Source organism: Leptonychotes weddellii, unplaced genomic scaffold, assembly GCF_054177405.1.
Source record: "Leptonychotes weddellii isolate Sample4059 unplaced genomic scaffold, ASM5417740v2 HiC_scaffold_11111, whole genome shotgun sequence".
In the NCBI taxonomy this organism is placed as follows: domain Eukaryota; kingdom Metazoa; phylum Chordata; class Mammalia; order Carnivora; family Phocidae; genus Leptonychotes; species Leptonychotes weddellii.
In genome coordinates, this window is record NW_027688551.1 from 1 (window position 1) to 6,399 (window position 6,399).

General features: G+C 46.1%; 1 long non-coding RNA gene across 1 annotated transcript; it reads right to left on the reverse strand.

The window, feature by feature from the left end:
• Positions 1–1,434: 1,434 nt before the first annotated feature.
• LOC145718136 (uncharacterized) lies at positions 1,435–6,029 on the reverse strand. The gene is made up of 2 exons (XR_014141602.1): positions 5,482–6,029; positions 1,435–2,902 (listed from the first exon to the last, which is right to left on the reverse strand). It is a non-coding gene; the product is annotated as an uncharacterized LOC145718136 (long non-coding RNA).
• Positions 6,030–6,399: the final 370 nt, after the last annotated feature.

A 6,399-nucleotide genomic window follows, 5' to 3' on the forward strand; every position in this document is an offset into this window, starting at 1 on the left:
CATCATCACCATCATCATCACCATCACCATCATCACCATCATCATCATCATCACCATCACCATCATCACCATCATCATCATCATCACCATCATCATCACCATCATCATCATCACCATCATCACCATCATCATCATCACCATCATCATCATCACCAGCATCATCATCACCAGCATCACCACCATCACCACCATAAGGCCCCATTCGTACATTCTGGGGCAGCTTTGTTGCTTGCATGATGTCTCTGTCCCCTTGGCAGTTTATGATTATGTCAGTCATTTCTGCACATTGATTAAAAAAAAGATGATGCCTTTCACCTGATAACTTTAAAAAATTCCAGGTGTAACATTCATAGGCCTGATTTGTAAGTCGGTCAGTACACTTCTAAAAAATCTCTAACTTGGAAGTTTTTGACAAGGATGCAGGAGACCATTTTTAAACATGAGCAGAGCTGGGGAGGGAGGCATCTATCGCTAAAAGCAGCCACACTAGGTCTGTAAAGGAAAGAGATTTCTGTTTTAGATTTTGAAATCTTTATGCTCTACAATAAGAACCATCTGCTCCAGCCCACACTCACTGGCTCACTATCTTCTGGGCCCACCTTGACTCTCCTGCTTGTCTGCCTTTATTTGAGCTCTTTCAGCTCCCATAAACCCCTTATCCTCGCCTCCCTGCTCCAGAACCTGGTCCAGGCCCCACCCCATCCACAGGCATTTCCCGAGGGCTGTGTTTCCCCTAGCTCCATTCCCAGTGTGGTCTTTACTGCACAACTCACTTGCTAAGATTGAGTTTTAAAAGATGAGTCTTTTCTGAGTAGAGAAAAATGTGCAAGAGTAAAAACTTATCAGAAGGGAGGAGAGAATTCTAAAGGAAGCATGACTGCTTAAGACGCTCCTGCAATGGTCCAACGAAAACGTAAAAGCCTGGCCTAGGACTGGACACCGGGACTGGACAGAAAGGGAGGGCTGACAGCCGTCAGGTTTCTGGTTGTGGGACTGCGTGAGTAGCAATAGCTCTGAATAAGGACCTTCTTTGTTCCTTATGTCGTCTGCCGTCTGCCGTCTGCCGTAGCACCTGGCAGTAGGAGGTGAGTGAGTCAGTACTCGGTCAGTAGTCAGTGCTCAGTCAGTACTCGGTGAGTGAGTGAGGGACTGCTTCCCATGACAGGGCCCCAAAATACACCCTGTGTGCCAAGCCCTCAGCACGGCACAAACCCACTCGCATAATCCTCACCCAGAGGTGCCTGCCACCACCCTCCCTGTTTTACGGAGCAGGACTAAAGCACAGGAAGTGGAAGTGGCTTGTCCCAAGTCACACAGCCGAGGAGCAGAGCCAGGATTCACTCACTCCAGCCCTTTGCCTCGTGACGTAGACAGCTTGAAGATTCAGCAATTCTAAGAGGCTGTCTTTTGCTGGAAAGAAAACAGTAAGCAGAGTTTTGATAGCATATTTTATTTGAATCTAAGAAAAATGATTAAATTCAAAGTTCAGAAATATAAAGGATTGTCCAGTAAATTTAGGATCATAACTGTTGCTTAAACAATGATAACACACACTTAAGCTGGTTTTGTGGCTCCAAGGTTTCGGGCTTTACTTTCGCACAGTTTAAATAAGTAAGAAGCCTCATAAAATATCTTCATGCATATGCACAGAGATCATTTTACATGACGTGTGTTAGGGAATTTGGGGCCATGAAGGTTATTTTTCCAACCAAAAGCTGGAGCTGAAATAGCATCACTACTTGGCCCACACAGCCCTCGGACCGCCCTCCAAATGGCTCCATCGAGCCAGGGGGCGCTCGCTGGTGCCCACTGGTTGTGCCTACAGGCCAGTCCTGCTGCTCACAGCGTGGGCAGTCAGCTCCGACCCTGTTCTCACAAGCACCACTCGGGCGAAATTTCCTGAGGCCGGGAGAGAAGGGAGCTTGGGGCCTGCAGGCACTTGTCCTCGGCCGCCAAGACCAGCGTCCAGCGCACAGCTTATGCGGGCTGAGCCTTCTCTAAGGAGGATATCCCAAATTGGTTCAGGGGATCGTTTGACCTTCCAGTGGGCCCCAGAGTGGACCAGGGTAGGACGGGTAATGGTCACGTGTAAGAGAAGAAGCAGGGCAGACAAGGACTAAATCTACTGCCTGCTTACGCTGCCTCTGGACAGCCGGGGTAATTCTCTAGAACTTTACGGCATGATTAATCCGAGCCCAGGCCAGAGCTCAAACAGAAGCTTGGAAAAGAAAAGCTGCACATCAAAGATAGGTGGACAAATGGTCTTTCCTACCAGGAAAGATGGCTTTCCTACCAGTTACCAGATGGCTTAGTGGTGACTCATGGCGTGAACAAGATCTCTGGACAGCAAAACAAAACACACTAACACAAAATCCCAAGAAACAAACAAACCCATGCACTTGTTAGCGTCATGATGAGGACCGCAACAGGTGGCAAACTTCGATGGAAGCTTCCGACGTAGATTCAAAAATGCCGCGGGCACAGCGGATCTCAAAGGGGAGCGAACGTGGCGTGACTAGGTGTGACTGCCCTGGGTGGGGAGGAAGGCACAGGGTTGGGACCACGGGGCCTGTGGCTAAGAGTTCTACTATGTCAACATGTGTAGGATACAGAAATTAAGCTTAAAGCCATTCAAAACACATCTCCACCAAGTGCTGATTTCCAAGGTCAAAAGAGGACACATACATTGTATGTGATTAGTTTTCTGAAGCCCTTCCATTTCACAGATTAAAGCAGTCTGTTTAAATATCTCATTTCTACAAAGTGAATTTACATTTAAAGTACAAAGTGCAAAGACTATGTGTTTTTGTTTTTTGTTTTTTTTAATTGGTTTTTGGTGAGGGAGTCTCCCACATGTCCAGGACCGCCTTGGATGTGTGAGCCGCTATCCTTGCTTCCTTGGCTGAAAAAAAAGAAAGAAACAGAGACATCATTAGGACGTTTCCACACCGCATCTGTGAAGACCGAGGCTTGCCTTCTGGGGATGACATAAGCCTACCTGTTGTCAACAGGGCAAAAGCAATATTTTAAAAAAGACACAAAAAGAAAGAGTGCTGGTTTGATAATTTGGGGCGTGAGGATTAATAAAAACACAATGCAAACATTAACTTCCAACACTTGCCTCCATCTCAGTGATCAGGAATATCAGGAAAAACATACTGGCTGAGAAAATTAGCATTTGCTTTAAATATTTTAAATAGATTCAGTACATCAAATGTTCTGTGCAGTCTCCCGTCACCTTGGATTTGTTATACAAAATAATCTTAGTAATCTAATTTATGCTTCAAGTTTGACAAAGGTATCACTGATTTTTAATTTTTCTTTTCATCTGTTCCATTTACAAGTCTCTCTCTCTCTAGGAAGAAATGCAACTTGAAAAGTTTGCTAAATACTGGAATTCTGCACCCTGACTGCCAATTAAAAGTAATTTGGAATGAAAAGGAAAAGCCATCTACAATCTTCTAGATCTATTTTCCCAAGTATACCGATTCCTATGATATAAATTAATCCCTGCTTTTGCTTCAGTATTTAAAATAACACTTAAACTTTTAGGAGGCTTCTGGGCTTGCCCTCCTCCCCTGATAAAGATACTAGTAGGTGCTCAGAAGAGAAAGGAGCATATCTCCTGCATGGAGCTAATGGGAAGTTCTGTTTTGATTTGTTATGGATAAAGATAAGCCATCAGCATATTCCTGGAAGTTCTGGAAGCACATCAGAACTGTTGGAGGAGGGGCGGCTGGGTGGCTCAGTGGGTTATATGTCTGCCTTCCGCTCAGGTCATGACCTGGGGTCCTGCGATCGAGCCCCATGTAGGGCTCCCTGTTCAGGGGTGAGTCTGCTTCTCCCTCTGCCTCTGTCCCTCCCCCCAGTTCATGCTGTCTCTCACCTCTCTCTGTCAAATAAATAAATAAAATCTTAAAAGAAAAAAAGAACAGTTGGAGGACATGGGGCTGACATTTTAGCCCCCATCCACGTCAGCGTGGGGGCACTGCTCTGGTCCCGTCTGAGTCCTGCCGGGAAAGAGAGACCTCAAGAAAGACAGCTCGCTCTCTGAATCAGTACCAGCTCCTGGGCCCTCCTAGCTTCCCCTTGTTCAACGTTTCTTGTCTGGTTATTCATATAGTGAAAGATTTCAGTGCTTGGTACTATGTTTGACTCTTCAAAGACACATCCACATATTAAGGAGGGCACGTGTTGTGATGAGCACTGGGTGTCAGCAACTAATGAATCGTTGAGCCCGACACGGAACACTAGTGATGGACTATACACTGGCTAACGGACATAAAAAAAAAGAAAGAAAGAAAGAAACATCCACGGCCTCCATTATTACACCCCGGGCAAGCCACAGCTGCTTTCGCGAGGGACTGAATCCCGGGGTCACAGTTACAGTAACGGCTGGGAAGTCAGTCCATCCATCCAGACACCATAAAAAGAGCTGGAGAAACTGTCTGGCTCCTTTTTCTGGGAAACAGCTGACAAGGGAGGTTCATGTCTTGAACAGCATTTACTTACGGTCGAGAGCCCGGGTGGTGATCGTCACCACCGCGTAATGACAACCACCTGCGGGCACCTCAGCTGGGGTAATGGCTTTCAGACCTGCCCTGTTCTAAAGTGTAAGTGATTTGTGGTAGGATTTAAAAGTTAAAACTGTAAACACGTGCTAAACAAAGAAAACCCTATCACACATTGTTCTTAATGAAATGGTTTTAAATTACATCCAACGTGTGCTTTGGAGGTCTCTACTTAAACCCTACAACAAACACAGGGCTCGCCTTAGGAAATGTCGACCCGACATCAAACAGGTGCAGACAAAATAAAGTACAAATTGGCGAGTGGTCCTAAGAAGGGAGGATTTTGCCTTGGCTTTGAGGGAGGGAGCAACACATCCACCACTGTTTACCCTCTGGAAAACATTCTCGACTTTGGATGGGTGTGGCATGGGGTGCTGGGGAGAGACAGCAATTTTAATTGCACATGCAATGATACGAGAGTCAGAAACACAGAAATATGTTTGTAAACACACACGGCAGGAAACTGGAAATCCCTTTTGGAGCAGAAGATTTGTCTCATTAAGATCCCCAGATGAAAAGAAAATGTTCACCTGAATGCCCAGAGGATCTCCTGTCCCTGCAATCTCCTTAACAAATTATAAAAAATAAATTGTAAATCCCTGGATAATTGTTTTAAAAAAAATTTTCCACAAAACAACAGGACTTGAAATTTTTTCTAAAAATAACAGAATGATTGAAATTTCAAATAGTATAAAAAAAAAAGACAAAATCTTCAAGTTGATGATTTTGATGGAATTTTGCAAGACTCTTCTTGGTCTCACAGGGGTGTATGTATGACAGGTTGCTTCTCCTGGATGGTTTCTTTTTTGGGAAGGTACTTTACTTACCAATTCTACAAGACACTGAGTTTTCATTGCCTATAATTAAACCGGCAAATTATTAATGCTAAGATACAAACTAGAATACTCACCTGTCTATTAGAGGCACTTTCAGCATTAGCTCTAGGGGCTAACAGGGAAACAAAAAAAGACACTATTAAAAACCAAATACTCTTCGGCTAATGAAAGTCTCAATACAATTTTTCAGGAAGGGACCAAAATCACTTTAGGGAAGCCTCATCAACCGGCAACCTTACTGACATGAGAAAACACACACACAGGGAAACAGCACGGATTCCCACCAGTGGCTTCTGCCACGATGTCCACACTTCCTAACAGTACAAATGCTCGCGTCCAACTACAGAAGAATGTTTCGTTTTACCAAAACTTGCAGAGCACTGTCTACAAACCAGAGACCTGTCTCACCCACCCGGAACTCCCCCTGGGGACAGGAGGCCCTGGGCAGTGTGCTACCTTGGTTCTTTGACATCTTTGGGTTTTTTATTTAAATCACGAGAAACTAACATGTGTGGCTCAAAGTAGTTTTTCCAAATCCTTGAGGGAAATGGAAGGTGGAGGGAGATGCGTGAGATGCATGCTGTTTGCCCCATGGCCTTGCCCCGTGGCCTCGCCACGTGGCCCAGGGTAGAAGAGCAGCCTCCCGCGGGCACTGCCGGGGCCCAGCCACGCGGCACTTGCCTTCCTCGCTGGAGCCCCTCCCTCCTCCCCGCCGGCTCCTCCGTCCCTTCCTGCCCGCACAGAGTGCCACCCCCAGCAACACGGGGCCACGTGAGGCAAGGCCACATCAGTAGAAGAAGGAGACAAACAGAGGGGAAAGGAGTGCGTGTTTCTCAGCCACGCACGTGGCGTGGTGTTCCCGGACCGTCGGGAGTATTTATGCCGTTGGTAACAACGCATACTGAGTGTTCAGGCGACCCCGCGGACAACAGTGCGTCCATCAGGCAGTAAGTCTGGAAGGGACGCAGCAAGCGTGGCAATTTTGTTGAAAG